Raw genomic sequence first — 19,629 nt, 5'->3', positions numbered from 1 at the left:
ACTGTATACGATTTATAAAAATAACAATACATAAATTGAACAAAATTCAATATTATATATTATTGAGTGAATTACTAAGTATATTCAACCCATTTTTCATTTATAACAACGAGTTTAAATAAATTATGATTTTTGGAATTTTTAAGTACCTACCTATAAACTCGTATCTATACTTGAGTTTTTGTATGTACTACTGAGGAATTTCCTGTGGCAATAAAATCTTATGTTCTCTAAATGAAAAATCACTTTGAAACTGTAAATTATAATATAATGACATATTTTTTTTAAATGTTAATGTAAATACCTAATTCAAAATGACAAAGTGTATATTTTTCAGGTATTAAAATGTCTATACACTAACGATAAATTATTATAGACTTTAAAAATATATATATTATAATATTATATAGATGTAATATCTGGATCTATAGTATATTTTACTTATTATACTATAGGATCATTTTTTTTTTATTATAAATATTGATCGGTAAATTACCAATATTTTATAATTACCACAATCCCGTATCTTATAAGCCCATTATCATCGACTATCGACCTAATTTTATAAGTAAGTATCTACATAAACTTAAATAACAAAAAATCTCGTTTGAATTTGAATTTCTTATACATTTCAAATTTTCAGAAAAATGTTCAACTAATTAATGTTGAGAAAAGAGTGGTTGTCATTTAAAAAAAAGTTTGTATCTCTACAGTAGTGGAAAACTATCTCAAGCATTTAAAAATATAGTCGTTAAATATATATTTAAAATTGTCAAAAACTATATTTCGAATAACTACATTGTCGAAAATGAAAAAGGGAATAAACATGTTTTGTGATTCACCCTGTATATATATTTATGTAATAATTGTTGTGTCATAAATAAGAAAGTTTTTCATAAAATATACTAAACCGCAATGTGCATTAATGTTCTACACGACGTTATTATTTATTAGTATCTTAGGACATGGACAACATAGTAACAAATTCTTAAAAATAATTTATTTTATACACGAAAGATATTTACTAAGAGTAATCATGAACTTACAGCACATCGAAATAATTAAGGTCATGTATTGGATTTCACTTGAACCATAATGCACACTGCACTAGCTATTATTCATTTCTTTTTGTGCGCGGTTCATAATTATAATCATCGAACAATGCCACACTAATATAAAATTCTAGAATGTACTTTTATAACTGTAGCACTTCAAAATTGTCTCAAAGGTACTTTTATACATGATAATATTTAGTTCAATAAAACATGCGTATTTTCTGTAGTTAAAAATGTAGATACTATTATTTCTATCAACTCGTTATAAAGTAATTTTGAATATAACATCATTTGTAGGGAAATAAAAATTTCAAAAAACCTTCATTATCTCTTAAAATAACTTATTTTTATAAATTGGTACACATAATACATAATAATGATGAGGATAAACGTCAGATATATTTTTTTCTATAAAACATAATTTTTAATCAAAAGTATAATGCACCATCATTATGTACAAAAAAACTCAACAATTTCATTGAATTATGTAGGTAGGTAGGTATTTAACAAAAAAAAAAAAGTTAATATTTAAAATCGTACCTAAAACAAAAATAATATTACATTATTATACCCAATTCCCGCCGCCGGCAGCAACCCCAATTCTAATTTATTATTTCGACTTCTAGTAATGTGCATTAATTTCATAACGGCCGGTACAACACGAGTAAAATACTTTCAATTTTAGTACATACCTAGGTATTACATGTACACGTATTTTAATAAATATATTATATTAACGACAATTCACAGCCATATGTGCTCCGGACGTGCAGTAAATTCCGTTTAAAGGCAGCAGCAGACCTATATCGATGTATATTTATAGGTTATACGAATAGTGAGGCTGTAGTTAAGCAGTTTACGATCCAGGTGTGTCCGAATATCGGTATGTATTTTCTCCCCGAGTCAGGATTACTCAACACGTATACGAATAACTTGTCTGGTGATTTTTATTCCTATACATAATATACTGTAGATATATACATATGCACATGAGCTGGTACAATAATTGGCCCTGCGGTGAGCGGCTGTATATATGCCACACGTACCGCATGCGCCGGGTCCATTGGGTATCCGGCATTTATTTTTAGACCGTCTTAAAAACCACCACATGGGAACACCTGAAAATCTGTTATACGAGATACCGCCAGATCCACATCCTGTGCGCTGTATAGTTTCCCCTTCCCCACCAACGCACACAACCCCGAGACGAAACATAATTTCATAGTTATTAATTATGACTATTATTATTATATATTATGTATTTTTATCATCTACAAAATCAAACGTAGGCACCAATGTTATAGAGGTACCTATGTGACTATAGGTACAATATGCATATATGTATACATTGCATTATTTAAACCAACTAATAATCATTATTATTGATTCCTTAAGCTATACGTCATCTACACATAAAATATATTTAGATTTTATACTAAATAACCAAACCTATAACTTCGATAATGTAATTAAATTTCGTAATTAATGTTGACGATTATTTATTAGTTTTGATAATAATCTTTTTTTAAACATGTTTTAAATCAAATTGTTGAGCTTAAACTTTGAATAATAAAATATTAAAATATGGAACTTAGCACCTATACAGTTTCGATTTTATAAATATAAAAATCTTATCATCAATATGTTATTTAATCACGATTATTTTTCAAGTTACACTATTAAGAGGACGTGATACCCGCATGTGTTGTCTCCGTCTTACAAATGCGTAACACGGTACATTTTTCGCTCAGCAGAACACGTGTAGCTCCGTTAACTTAAAAATTAGAGTGAATTGACCTCTTATAAAATGAAAAGGCAAGATTATTATATAGACAACCTCATATGCTTTTTATTTTATATCAAATTTAAAGCGAGTTATGAGTATTTTAAAATTGTGAATTTTTTGTGCATCTTAAAATACTCATAACTTCCTTTAAAATTTAAATATATTAAAAAGCATATGAGGTTGACTAGATAACAATCATACCTTTAAATTCTATAAAAGGTAAATTCACTTTAATTTTTAAGCACACGGAGCTACACGTGTTCTGCTGAACGTAAAATTTACTATATAATGCACTTGTAAGACAGAGACAACACATGCGGGTATCACGTCCTCTTAAAGCTACTTCGTACCTACATTTCTCCAACTATCTATTACACTATACCATTCGGCGGTGTTGGCATTCAGTGCTTAAACGTTCCGTGATGATCCTAAACAGTTTTTGTTTATGTTCCATCTCAACTGATTATATATATATATATATATATATATATATGCCTATAAGCATAACTGCATAAGGCATAACTAATAAACGTACACTTGAAACCCCTCGAGATGACAAAAACGATTATAATACTTTTTTTTTTAAATCAAACCAGTTAGAATATACTTTTGTTGTTTCTTTTAAAATGTGTTGTTTATATAAAGGTAATATTTTATTGAAAAAATAATATACATTTGCTTTGATATATTTTAAATTTTTATATCTTTGCCTATATTTCCTATGCTTGTATACTCACATTTTATGTATTATTAATTAACATTGTATATACTCTCCAGACGACCAGTCTGCAAACTAAATTTATATGATTTTAACAATAGGTATACCTACCATTTAAAACTACATATTATGTATATATTATAAATATTACAAGTTATTCTAAAGTAGATAAAAAATTAAACAATGTAAGTAGGTACTCAACTAATAACCCTAGATAATTTATTCCGGATAATAAAAATTTATGAAAATGGAATTCTGTTTATGTAATAAATAAAAGAGTTTAAAACAGGTACTAAATAAGATAATATAAGAACGAAGAAGAAATTATAATAAAAACACAACCATGTTAATTTACGATTCTTTGAGTTGCATATCTCAAACGATTTAATTAATGTAACAAGTTTTCAAAACTATATATGACAGCATTTATTCTAAAACTCAAAGACGCGTTAAACATTAAAATTAATTACTAAAGTGCCAAGCGTGATAATATTAATATATAGTAATAACAATAATAATTAACGGATATTTATTTTTTTTACATGTCACGGCCAACAACGCCACGACGGTCGACGTTTCGATTCAATTATAAATATATACACGGACGGCGGATATCAAAAAATAAAAATACTGCGCAGGCGGTCGGGAACCAATTTCTTTTTCTCTCACCTTGCATTATTGATACAGCCAAACACGACTGTATGGGCATATTTAACATTCAGCTAAACGATTCAGAACGTTCAATAATACACTGTGCGTCGACTGCAGCAGACTCACTCGCGCCGTTTCTCTCTCACACACTCTCTCACTCTCGCCGTTACCATATACCATACCGGTCGACCGCCTTCGTAACGGTCACGTACACGTGTTGTCGATATGTGTGTGCGACTGTTATATAATATATATATTTCGCGCAGCAAGGCAAGCCGATTGAATAGCAGACGGCGCCTCAGGATCGACGGAAGGGCGACGGCGACGGCGAAGAGGAAAACAGTAGTAGCGGCGGCGGCGGGGGGACTGTTAAAAGGAGTGGGCGACACGGGCGGCGGTGTTTACCTGGTGGCTGTATAATACCTTTCCCGACGCCGGAACGTCGGAAGCCGATGGCGTGGGCGGTGGCGGCGGGTAGCATTCAAGGGGGCGCCGTACAGGTCGAATCGATACCGAGGCCGGACCTTACCGGTGTGCGTGTGTATATGGAGGGAGGACACACGGCCGCCCGCCTCAGGTGTGCCCGTGAATTCATCATCGCCGCCGCCGAAGCCACCGCCACCACCGCACAGCCAATGCGCCGCCATTACGACGTCGACGACCCTCGGAATCATTACGAATGTTGCGAACCGAATTTAGTCGACGATTTAGGTATCTGCAGCCGTATGATATGTACAGTAATACAATCTATTTTTAGTGGCGTTTGTAGAAAATGATTTAATAGGGATGTTTGACTTTTTTTTTTTTCGAAACTTAAATACCTACTGTCAATCGATATATATGTATAGCATTGGTATTGTTATAACAATGAATATTATGCATTATTATATTATGTACAGTTTTATGACGACGAGTGATGTATGATACAAACTCTATGTCATGGATAATGATTGATTTGATATGAAGAATATCATACCACCGCCGATTATTGTTTCGTACATCAAAATGATATGCGATTAAAATATATAGGTATATATATCGATTTAATATAATATCATCATATATACAATTATGTTATTCGACTAACCAAAAGAAACATTAGGAGTTTAATGAAGCCTAACAAATTACCGTAATAATATGTTATAATAGACACAGCGTGAGAAATTTTATACTAACGAATAGTTATATATATCTATACAGTATACATAATAGATCACATAGTGGACATATGGGTAAACAATTTGATGAAAACTAAAGTGTTTTTACTTTATAATCCACTGCGATTCAGCTTTATCATAAAATACGCAGTACCTATATACCTACATGCTGCAGATTAAAAATTACAAATAATAATCTACACCGCGCGTTCACTGACAATGGAAAGCCAATAAAAGCAAGCAAAAATAATTTTAAATCTCACGAGTTTAAAGAAAATATAAATCAACGAGTATTATTCAGATATATAGAGGACACAATTGTGTCATCTCCGTTAACAAACTCAGGTTATAAAGGAAACAAAATTGTCTTTCAAAGCTAGTCGCTAGTGAATAAGACATAAATAATATGTTATGCGCAAAATGTATTCACAAAATACTAAGTACAAAAACGAAACTTAAAGAGTGTTTAATATAAAAAGTTTGACTGCTTATATCCATAATACCTTATAGTTTGTATTTACGTGTAACAACGAAAGTATTAATTGATGATTCTGTAAATAATTGAGATACTTTAGTAAAAAGTTAATTTTGAGTTGCCATATAAAAGTTAATTAAATACAAATAAAAAGTTTTTATTTAACTACGGATTTATTATTTTATTTTATTTTGGCATAGAACTATGATAACGTTCTATGATATAATGGACGAACTATTCAAATTTATGAACACCTAACTATTTCTTTTTATTGTACGAATAAACAAAAATAACTAAACCGGCAAGTGACAAATTTTTTATTAGTATCATAATAACGACATAACGTATTCATTTATTATTTTAAATTTTTGTGGTATATAGTTATTACTTTATTAGGTTCAATAAATTCAAAATGTTAAGTGATGTAAAGTTAGTTATATATAAAATTATAAATTAGGTATGAATGAACATTAAGCATATTATCTATGGTTATAGTTATAGCTTCTTATAGGTATAGGTACAATTAATTAATGTGATTAAATACGTATCTTTAATGCATGTTAAATATTTAAAATAAAATGTAAAAAATAAATAAAAAAAAAATAAATATTAAATAGACACACTCCGATTATTATTCTAAGTAATTTTTCATTACATTTTATTAACGGTTTACAGTGAAATGTAAGTTCGTAATTGTGTTATACTATATAGTTAGTATATTTTGAAACCTTTACGTTGTTGGAATATTATAATATTAACATATTAGTTTGGTACTGAACTCAAAATCTAAAAGAATAAAAATATTTTTGTCCAAAACATTTCTTTAAGATACAAAACAGATGTTAAAATAAAATCAAATACAAACGCATGTTAAAAAAAAACAAATAAAACTATGATTAAAACATGCTGCCTATAAGTATTCGTGTGTTTTTCATTCGTAGTAACATAATGATATATTATATTAGGTCACTTATATTTAAATCTCTCCTATAATAATGTTATTATTATTCATTTTTTGTTTCTGTGCCCACGGTGTTCGCGTGAACGTTACTGGACTATGGGCCAACATTCAAAATGAATGAAATATAAAATAAACAACATTTCTCGGGAGTATATAATATATAGCTCGTAAAATTATGTATACAATTCGTCCATTAAAACAAACTTTAGTCTTTAGTCTTTACACAATGTAGGCAGGTATATCATATAATTGTTAAAGTTCAAAACTATGTAACCATTCTTAAATCTTTTATCGATTACATTACCTAACCTAACCTATATTATATAAAGTATTGACGAGTGAAAATTGAATATTTTTGTTCTTGTACTTACACTTAACATCAATGCAATTTTACACAAAACTGCTCATTGTTGATGAAAATATTGCTCTGTAAAGCTATACATCCTTAACATGATTTATGCCATAAGTGAAGATTTGAAACCGAATTCAATTCAGCTATAATGGAATGCATGAAAAAAAATCTTATTTTCTGATTAGTTAATTAATTAAGATTTTCATATACTTTGAACAAATTAACAGGAAGTTTAAATCACGTCTTTCACTTTCTTGATAGAACTTGAAACATCCGTATGAAAAGTTGTTCATCACTGGTGCATCAAAAACGTTAGAACTTGACTTTTCATAATTTGACTAATAAGCGTAATAAAGGATATATTTCAATGTTTTCGTGGAACTCTGCCAAAAGTGTTTAAAAAAATCTTAAAGATCGTTTTAAAGTAGGTAGGTACAAAGTATCGCGTTGAAAATCGTCCACTGACGCGGACAGCGGTCTTAAAATTAATCCTGCGCGGACACAAGGAACCGGCGATCAATTGCGAGCATTATTATGTTTTAATAAATATATACTGTATTATTATTATTATTATTATTACTGTAGTTCCGCTTCCGCTGCATCACACATTTTCGCAAAATCGGTACGGTTAAACCGTAAGAATAAAATGATGCAGTTTAAAAAGTTCGGGAATTGTGGAAGAAAACAGAGACAGCTCTGGCGATGACCCTCACCCCTCCCCTAGCGATTGCTCTCGCCCCCCGCCACAACCAGCCAAATCGAATATTATTTTTAGCATATACATATAATATACGCTCTCTCACCACACACACACACATACACGGTCGACACCGTCTAATAAAATATATCGCGTGGTAATTAATAGAAGGCGTCACACGTGAAGGATTTAACCTGTCCGCTACACGGGACGTCACTTATAAAACAGGCACTCAGACACCGACCGCCAAGCCGGGCAAGGGGGTCTATTAAAACTACGATGTTCGGCGGCGGACATGGGCGGGGGGGGGGGTAAAACCGCGCCATTTTCCACATGCATCAGAGTGCGAGAGAAAATGTTATCGAGAGAAAAATAACCGCACGTGCGTCTATTTATAATTACATACTATATACACATAACGAGATTACGCGGCGGTCCGTCGTTTTAGGTGAAAAAATAAAAATATTCATAATCGGCCGGGAGCGACGGAGGAGAAAGAAATCGATGATAGTGACAATTTTAAATTGACATTTTAGTAGGTGCGTATAACGATAAAATGGTTCAACACAATAAAGTGCACAATAATTCCATCCCCGAGTATACCTACTGACTACTCCTACTATACCTATACATTTACGTTGATTTTGAGTAAAAATATTTATTTTATATTATAATATGCTGCATATATAACTAAAAAAAATAAACACGTTTATTAAAACCCAATCAATTATATAGACAATAAATTAAAAACAAAATACTAAAATTCAATTTCAACGTTTTGAATTGTTATTTTCAGCAAATCGATAGTTAATATAAAAATCAATGCAACTATAGAAAGGTGTACAGATAATTTAAAAATAACATTCATTAATCAACAAAATATGTTACATTTTACTTAAAAATGTGATTTGTCAAAATTGTTAAATTAAAAGTTAAAAAATACTTTTTCTTTCATAATCTCCTGGTTGATTCAGTGGCTGTAAAGGTTTTCACGTAATATTTATGAAATCGTAATGTCTGATTAGTATATAATTGTTTATTTGTAATTTCCTTTTGAATGGATAACTTTTTAATCACGTATCTCTTCACATGACTCACTATTAATTTAAATATTACAAAAAAAAAAATTAATTCCTGCAGATAGGTGTGATATTATGTAGTCGTTCATATCAAGGTCTTCACCGAAATAAAAATAGATCTTTAGGTAGTAGAAATAAATACCATTATTAAAGCAATAAGCATGTTAAAAATCGTTTACAGTATTATAATTATAATATTATTGGTATATGCAGTGATCGGAAGTAGCGCACTAATGTTAACGATGCTATACTTTATAGTTGTAGCGAAGTACTACAACGCGCTACAAATTTACGGTTAGCGTAACGAAAATTTTCATTATTTTATCGTTACTCCAACCTATTTTAAGATTATTAAAATATTAAGATGACGGTTGTTTTGTTTTGAGTTTTGTCATAAAAGTACACGAGAAACATTGAATAAAATCTACCTTCCGAAAATACAAAAAAATAGTGGTGGGCATGAACAAATAATGACCAAGTAAATATCTAAATAATTCAAGAAATTTTTTTTTTTAAATGTTAATGGTTATAGCAAGCTACTTTTTTGAGGGGATGAGTAGCAGTAGCATTAGCGTACTACAAAAAAAAAAGTTGCGTCCCAACCACTGGATATACGTCAGTATTTTGCATAAACATAAATCGCTTTGTGCGATTTTGCGGCACAATGCTACTGACAGTGATGGGCGACCTGAAACGATCTTTTTCATGAGATTATCAGTTTTTGAATCGATCTCCTGTAGGAACCGATCTTTTATGAAATCGATTAATTTTTATGAAGATCGAATCGAAAAAAAAAATTAACCACATTTATGATTTTATTAACAGGTGTTTAATTATCAAATAATACAGTATTTCAAAACTATTTCACATGTCAAGTATTTTTATTTCTTCTTAAATATTTTTTTTCTAAATGTATGGTTTTTGAGAACATTATTTAATGTATGTATAATACAGTGGGCTACTGTTGAATGTTGCAGAAACATCGGGGCATAGAATTATAAACACTGGGGCCTATAACATATATGAGGATGTGGGAGGGGGGTGAGTAAAGTTGGAGCGGGCTCCATAACTATACGTATTGGGTTTTCTATAAAAGAGCCAATTCGGAATTTCAAACATATTTATATCGCGTCGCTGTGCCGTGTCCGTTAGTGTATACTTACTTAAGTAACATTATATATTATAATGGTCTATGAGAGAGACGTCCGCATCTGTACATATATACGGGTGATGCCCGTTTCCACCAAAAGTGTACATTTCCCTTTTCCACCAATAGTGTATCGTTCCCTTTTCCACCAATATCCATTTACACCAAATAAAATTATTTAACACGTTTTTGCAAAAACAATTGTATACTAGGTACTATATATTCTACGATTGAAAAAAAAATAATATCAACCAACTCTATATATATCATTATATATAGACATATAGTTCATATCACTATATTATACATTATATACATAGCTAAATACACTAATGGGTATATCATTTTTTCAATCCACCGCATTAGTATTTTAAATAAACTTATTGCTGTATTAAAAATTTTAATATAAGCGTATGGTATACAAATTATTTTGGTAAATTAACCGTGGTTAAATTATAGGTATAGATCTCATTTGGTGGTAACGGATATTGGTGGAAAAGGGAAAGATACACCTTTGGTGGAAACGGGTATTGGTGAAAAAGGGAAAGGTGTATACTTTTGGTGGAAACGTGTTACGCCCGTATATATGCACACGAAATTTCCCAGCGTAACCTTTTCCCGGTGTGACAGAAGAAACCGAAAAACGGAAGAGGGTTCGAAGAGGTGTGCATGAGCATAATGCGATGGTGCGCTGGAGGAGGGGGGAATACATTTTCCGGAATATATAATACGCGCCATGGCGATCTTACTTAATCGATTCGTGGCGCGCGCGTTTGACGCGTACACAATATACATACGACGAAATGACGGCGGTTCGGCGGGACTGGTGTTGGTATGTTATATATATATATATACAGAAACGAAAAAAAATAATAATAACATACAATAATATACATATTATAATATATTATGTGGAAGGTGTGCACGCGAAGCGGCCGTCGCCGCCGCCGCCACCATCGTCGCCGCCACCGAACGTGTATCGATTTTTGACAAATCCAAATCTCATTATCATATGTGTACGCGCGAGTACGTGTGCCGCACGCCGTGTAGAAAACACACACACACGAGACGCAACGGGTGGGCGGGTGGTGGTGGTGGCGTGCAGGACGACGGTTTTTGGCCAACACGACCCTTCGGTATAATATTATAATATTGTATTGTCGTTGTGCAGCGTGTGCGGGGACGCGGGGCGTCGGTACAACGACAACAGTTATTGCTGTATATTATACACGCCGGCTGGACCCATTGTGCTGCAGCGCGTGCGGCGGGGGAGCCGGTGTCGTCGGTCGATCGGTCGGACGGTCGGTCGGCAGTCGGCACACCTGGACAATTGTCACCCGACGACGACCACCGCCGCTATAATATTATAATGTGCGACTACGACTACGACTGCGATGACGGCGACAACGACAACGTCACAGCCACACACGTGTGACACTCCGCCACCGCCGAACTCCCCCGAAAACGCGAGCGGGGGCCCTGGTGACAATGGCACACGCTGGGGTGGACTTTACAATAAATTACGCGTCACCCTTCTCATCGTATCACACACTGCACCTACACATATGTGTGTGTGTGTGTGTGTGTAGCCCTCTCTTCGTTGCTCTCACGTGCGATATTATTATTATTATTATTATTATTATTATTATTATTATACACTCGCGCGAGCACTGCTGCAGAGCCTGCAACTGAACCGCTTTGTGTACTATGTAAATCTGTCCGTCGGGTCCGTGCGAGCGTTATTTTTATTTATAATTTTTTTTATTTATAATTTTTTTTTTTTTTTTTTTTAATTTTTCCCCCCATCGTAGTTTATACTGCATACGTACCTAATCGCAACGCGAAATCGTCGAGACGTAAAAAATATGAATAAACGACGAGGAGGAGAAGAAAAAAAGTCACTAATTATCAACGGAGTCGAATCCGGTGGGCACGCGTATCATAATATATTATTTTTATTAATAACAATACGTGTATGACGTTATACAACAGGCGGCCCGATTTAAACTATATTATATCACTGTAGCAAAAAATATATACAACAGACGTCGAATATTCGCACGGGCGTATATATTATTATCATACATGTGCCTTTTAATATAATAGATCAGGTGATATGTTATAATTTATTACAATAATAATTTAAGATTTAAAAAATTTAAATAAATACGTGTATATTAAAAAATTTTGTGGTACTCGTCTAATATGCTACCTACCCATAAAATGGTATCTACCAAAACACTGTATGCGTGTAGTATGCTACCTACCATAGTTATTTTGATTTTATTTAATTTTATTACAGGAAAGTATACATTTGAGTCATTAAGATAAATAACATATTATAGCAGTTGTACAAAATTATATCCTAATAGCCATTATGATATCTGATCCACCAAGACCCATGATAACTTACTGTTAGATATATTATTTTAGTCTATATTGTGTCTGTGTTGTGTTCGTGTAAGTATCCTATTCGTTGCGAGTTTTACTTTTTATTATAAAATGAATAAATCAATGCGCTATTTGTACGGGCATATAATATGTAATGAGGAAACATGTGTTAAATATCTTCAAGAAAGAAACTTGTTCCCAGAACTTGGTAGTTGTTCCAAATTAAAAGTTGGTGTTATTTGTGGAGGTACGTTGAAAGAATATCAAAAAAATAATCGTAAAAGAGACTCAAATGGTGATTTATTAAAAACTACTTATTTACGATGTCAAAAAAAGGTTGTCAAACTTATCACTCTTTAAGAAAATAAAATCCTTTTTTTACATATTACGATAAAAATGGTAAAAGTAATAGTGGTTTAGCATTAAATGAAATTGTTGAATTACCTAGTATGGTATTGGGTGTATCAAATACCAGTTTCAATGACCGAAAAATTTACAACAAAAACTCGTAATATAATTGTAGATTGGAATGTAGAGATGTAGCAGTTGCAATGTTTGATAAACGTAAGAAAATGGGTGGTCCAGGGAAAATTGTTCAAATTGACGAGTCACTATTTCAAGGCAAGCGTAAATATAATAGAGGACGATTGAGAAATGGAGATATAATTCCAAATGTAGATGACAATGTATCAAGTGATGCTGACGATATTGATGATGATCATTCGACTCAAAGAAATTATGGTACTCGCATTCAAGGTCTGTGGATTTTTGGTATGTGTTGTAAAAATGTTGATGGGGTTATGGAAGGAAGATTTATTAAAGTGGAAAAAAGAGATAAGGCAACTTTATTACCAATAATACAAAATGAAATATAACTAGAATCAATTATTTATTCAGATCAATGGCGAGCATATAGTACCTTAAAAAATATAGGTTATCATCACGAAACCGTCAATCATTCCGAGTTTTTTGTTGATCCTACAACGGGCGCCCAAACCCAAACGATCGAGTGTATATGGAGACATGTTAAAACTAAATACGGAATTAAAACCCGAGGAGCGACAGATTTGTTAGACCGACAATTATTAAAAGAATGGTGGCGGTCCGTTAATACCCAACACGATGTATTAGAAGTTTTCTGGAATGATATAAAAATAGTATATGATGTATAATAATATATAATGACGAATTGAAATATTATAAAAAAACGTATTGAAATATTATGAAGTTCTTGACAACGGTAAATTAATAAATTATTTAGTAATAAATTGTTGTTAATTTGTTATTATTTTATGGTAGGTAGCATACTACGCCAACGAAGTAGCGGTAGGTAGCATATTAGACGAGTACCAATGTTGTTTTTAATGACTTAAATTAGTTTTTGAAACAATGAGTGTCCTTAATTTAATAGATCATTCGATATATTATATAGTAGCTCTTGATGGAATAAACCAGATGCAATAAGGAATGAAGGAATTTAAATCTTCTCCCTAATATGTTTTTTTTAGTTAAAAATATAATTAAATAGACAAAATTTAATAGATTCATACTTATGTAGTTATGTTTCTAGATTGATGTAGATAGTTAAAAAAAATATAATGTGCCACTTAAAATAAATTTCAATATGTGTCTATCATATTACAATATTACATAGAATCAAGGTCTATATGATAGGTACAGATATCAATTTAATACATAAACCGTTATAACTTATAACGTCTTGAATAATTTCTTACTGGTAACTAAAAAATTAATTAGAATAAACTAAACTTTTATATAAAGATTACTACATAAATAATAATAAACTCCTCTTCATTTAAGAACTATCATTTCAGTTTTGTTTAAAAAAAAAATGTAAATTCAAGAAATTATATTTTTATTTCTTAATGTATCTTTTTTCAATATTATTGCTTTATTATATGAAATTACTTTAATCAATTATTATTATAAACTAAAAAGTTGACTTGCGATATTATTCCCTGTCACTTACTAACTATATAATTGTTATTGCAATGCAAATATCATGTCGGAAACTCTCCATCCAGATACCATAAATCACATGATGACTTTTTTAAATTAAAACCAATCTTATAAATAGTTTAATAGTGTATAATCTGTTCTTGTTTACATAATATGTAAATACTGTACCCTTAAAAATTGTTAACTTTAAACTCCATGTATACCAATGGCTATAGACGCCGAGACTTATTTATTTAAATAAAAAAAGTTATTGAAATAATTTAATGGATATTTGGAAATTTTAGATTCTAAGTGGAGCAACGAATATATTTATTTAACAATGAAGTGTTTTTTTTTTAGGTATGTCTGGGCTTTTTAAAGAACATTTTAATAATCAAAAAAAAAAAAAAAAATACTACCTAATGAAAACACGAAAAAACCAATTTTGCTGTTCAACCTATTTATTTTCAATTTAATAAATTTACACTCAACATTACAATTTTTACAAGTGAAATATTTTATCAGCATGTTTATAGTTTGTAGTTTTTATTACTTAAATCTTCTAAAGTTTTGAGACGCGTATAAAAGAAAGAATTATAATAACTGTATGGGCATAAAGTCGTATAGTTATCATAAAAAAATATGTCCCTCATATTAACTCCTCGATGGTAGATGTCGAGATTCCCCGTATTTGAAGATACTCTCTAAGGCTTTGGAGAACAGGTAAAAAAATAAGAAAAGGAGGGGTCGTCGTGCCGGCGCCCGACAAATGTCGAGATCAATAAAACCCACATTAAAAATATATCTATATCTATATATACACGTGTACCACACGGAATGGTTCCTTCAACCGAACACCAATGACACCGACCCGTTTCTTCTTTTATTTTTTTTTTATTCACTCACCTGCTCGCTTATATGCGGAACCATGACGACGGAATTTTTTTCGGAATAGCGGCATCGTTTAAAGATAAATAAACAATGTTATCAAATATTTTATTTCAATGAAAATTTGACAATATAAAAAAATATTTAATAAAAAATATATAACAAGTACTTTGTTTAAAAATACCCGAACAGTAACGTTCGTTATAAATACCATGATGTAAAAAAAAAAAAAAAATGATAATCATAAATTTACACATCTCATCCTTTTTAGCTATAAAACCACAGCCACTAAATAATTGATAAATAAAATACATGCATAGTATTAATAGGTATATTGCATAATTATTATATTATTATAACATATATGACAGACTGCAGCTAGGCTTTAATATTTAAATGGCCCACCACCAATATATATTTACATCAGCAGCTATATACAGTTGCATTAAAAATTAATTTTACGTCTCAATTCTGAATAGAGGTACCTACAAGTAAAAATCCTATACAAAATCATACTATCAGTTCCAATCGTCATTATGTCAATACATCGTTTAGTAACTATAAAAGTTATAACAGTGTAGATTTACAAGCCGTGTGTGGTCTGCAATTACAAGCTTAAGTCAGCGTTTTACCAAAGAGTTTCATTACAGAATCGAGAGAGCAAATATGTTTATTAAATAGTTTAAGTAATAATAAACACGCTTTAAAAAAAAAAATAACGAATTTATTAGCCAGGTGTCTCTTTTTTATAAGTATATATGAAAAATGATAAATGTTTAATTTTTTTATTATTAAATATATATAGTTATAAAGTAAAAAGGTGTAAGTAGTGTAGTTAAATTCATAAAATGTTTTCAAAAATATTATAAAAATTCACAGTCATCACTCGATGTACAATGAATAAAATATACACTAAAAAAAATGATAAAATTGAAAAACTTTTAAATGTACACAGCAAAAATATTATTATGTAGAAGCGTTTAAAATAATACACAATAATTAATAATTATACGTATACAATATTATCATTAAAATACGTTTACTGCACCATTTTCATACTTTTGTAAGCGAACGATCTCTTTCTCTCTCACACACACACCACACACACACACACACACACACACACACGCGCGCGCGCACACATATATATATAGGCACATATAATTAAATATAAAAGACGTATTTAGCTTTGTTAATGATCCATAATGGCCGAAAAAAAAACAGAAGGATATACGTCGGGTCTTCGTTTTTAATCCTCGGTTCGAAGATCATGGGGAAAAGAGTGACTCGTACGAAAAATGTGTTTCTTCAGAAAACAAGGGAAAACGCGCATATTAATAATAGCAATGGCAGGTGGCCTGTATATCCATTAAGTGGCCGTATGTCAGTCTGTCACTCAACGGCTCTTTTGAGAAGGCGCCGGTCGCGGTGCGCGTATGTGCGAGTGTATTTTTCCTCCACTGCGAAATTGTTCACTGAGCGCCGCCGCCGGTTTGGGCGGCAACAAAAATAACTCGACCGACAATCGATCATTGCTCGGAGGTGTCGAGAGAAATTAACAAAAATCTTCGACCCCTTCCAATCGCCCAGCACTGCACATTTTGATATATATATATTATACATCTGCGTGTGGGAGGAGGGGTCATTTATCACGATTTCGGTGACAATAATTATCCGACTCGTCATCGTTATTATCACATACCACGCGCAGACAGAACGAAGGTTAAGAAATTCATTTCTTTTTTTCTCTATAGTGTTTTCATTTGCAGTATAAATCTATGTAATATACAAACTCGTACACAACAACAAAAACAATTCCAACCCAAAATACTACAAGACGACTTTTTTATTAACCAATTAAATTAATAAATTATATTTTATTCTCACAAAAATTCACGACTCATTCTTTTGCTAAACAAATAAATACCTAAAGTAAAAATAAATAATAATAAATTAGCAATTAGTATAATTTGATACATTTTTTTTTAAGATAAGTGATTTCCTAAAACAGTAAAAACACATTTTGCTATTTTAATTTCTCGGAAGATTGTACTTTATTATAACAATATGTCGTTATCAATAACATAAAGAATGTGGTAAATAAAAGAGTTCGAAACGTTATGACATCAATAACGTAATTGTGGTAGGTCAAAATATACGTTGAAATTATTTTCATGTAAAAACATTTATGTGTAAAAACAAATTATTATTCAAAAAGAAAAAAAGTGAACCAAAGTAGGTATATTATTAATACGTGGGAAAGTACTTTGGAAGCATATAAAATAAAATCCGACCATCAGATATCAACAAGTTTATTACGTACACCAAAAAAACCTTTTCACGACCTACACTCACAAAAAAAAAGAAGGAAATCGTGAATCTATTGACAATTGTATACTGTATTAAATTTATAGCACTTTTTGTTTATTGTGCACTACATGAGTATATTATGTATTACAATGTTTACGTTCGTTAAGAGTAATAGGTCATTAGAAGTTTAATTAACTCATCTTCAACTAAAATAATACTATGCAAAGTCGTTTGCTGCATATATTTCACCTGATTTATAATTTTATAATTTTTTATTTTCAATATGCTATATATTATTACGATAGTGTATATATGTGATATAATATTTAACTAGTGTCTAATTTATAGTGATAATTTTATCTTTTCACTCATTAACCTGCGACAACTTCATATATAGTTTTCGTATATTAATTATTTAACATTCCGTTGTAATATTTTAATGTAAGATTACGCATTTAGCGTTATACGTTACGTGACATCAATATATAATTAGGTGTACTATTTAATATTATATCGAATTACAAAGGTATAATTATTTTGGTTTGTCAGACCTGCCTACTTCAAGTTAAAAAAAAAAAAAAAAAAAAAAAACATTTTTTTCAGCATCATTCAACTGCAGTAAGTCTTAATGGTGTATATATTTATTGTTCAAAATTAAATAGATGGAAATTCGAACGTATTGGAAATGGATATATTATATTATTATAATATAATAACAACTAACATTTACTATTATACTACTAATTGTATAGTTGATAAACATTATTCCTGTATGGCTGCTTAAGTAATTACTTAAGACCGAATTCTCATGCAATTTCAACTTTTTATTGTATGTTCCAAAACCTATGTTGATATAGACATAAAGTTATAAATAGTTATAGTTATAAATCCAAATCAAGTAAAGTAGATTAAATTATAAAATAACGTTTGATTTTACACAAAATTGCACATTTCAAGAGTGCTCATTTTCAATTATCAAATTGCACGTTTTCATATGATTAACTAGTCATTATATTGTAGGTATCATAGATAAGTAATATTCATAGTTTTGTTACTTTATCAATTGTGTTGTGTTGTACTTGAAACTTACTAAATATAATACGATTTAATAATTATAACGAAGACGTGACAACCATACGATCAATAAACGGGTGCCTATGTATTAAAGAAATAGGTATAGTGTACCCGTCGAGGATGTGAGCAAAAAACTTGGAAACTTTTAATTCACAGAAAAAAAAAACTCAGAAATGTACACGGTAGGTAGTAAATTTTAATAAATGTTTGTAAATAAGATTAAATTTTGTATGCTTTATATAATTACTTATACACTCACTATATATATATACAAAACCATTATGATATTAAATAAATAGTAATAAAAATATAATTTTAAGTACACTGAAAACATCATCGTTATTCTTGTATTCCTAAAAAACCAACAATTTCATTTTCACGTTTTCGTTCAAGTGTGTTTGCGGACCCAAAACCCCGATCTTAGGTTATTACTTGCTACCTAGCTACCTATAGTAAAGCTACCCATATTATAATATGCTTATTTTCAATTTAATAATTAATATAATACGGCAAACACACGTCATAATATGTTTACAAGGATGACAATTGACAGCATTGTATAATATCTTAATATATACGTATTTTAGTGTTTTTTGTTTTCATTCACGTTAAATTTATTATGAAAAATGACGTAATTGTCTGAAATGACACTTGGGAGTTCGGTTATTAAATAGTTGTTTTTTCGTTCCCTTTTATTATTATTATTATTATTTTTTTTTTTTGTCAAAGAGCTAGTCGGGCATTCCGAGAAAGGTGTATACTGCTCCGCAGAAGGATCGTAGGAGTGCGTCGTAGTAGCGCAAGGCTGATCGAGCAGTAATTCGATTCCCGAGCGATTTCAAAAGCCACGTAGACAATCAAGGTGAGGATTGTGTACGGTTTTTTCTTTAACAAACCGTCGTGTATCAGGTGTGTTTTGTCTAAAAGAT

The 19,629-nt window shown here is 30.9% G+C and overlaps 1 protein-coding gene and 1 pseudogene across 1 annotated transcript in view; one reads left to right on the top strand and one right to left on the bottom strand.

The window, feature by feature from the left end:
• Window positions 1–19,629, bottom strand: part of zfh1 (Zn finger homeodomain 1) — a 190,980-nt gene that overhangs the window by 156,122 nt on the left and 15,229 nt on the right. The window lies entirely within an intron of this gene.
• Window positions 12,581–13,641, top strand: LOC149058350 (uncharacterized; annotated as a pseudogene).

This window comes from Diuraphis noxia, unplaced genomic scaffold (assembly GCF_037042655.1).
Source record: "Diuraphis noxia isolate RWA-SAM2 unplaced genomic scaffold, SU_Dnox_SAM2 contig0002, whole genome shotgun sequence".
NCBI classification, from domain to species: domain Eukaryota; kingdom Metazoa; phylum Arthropoda; class Insecta; order Hemiptera; family Aphididae; genus Diuraphis; species Diuraphis noxia.
Note: the sequence above shows the minus strand (reverse complement) of the source record. Positions and strands in the feature narration are given on the sequence as shown.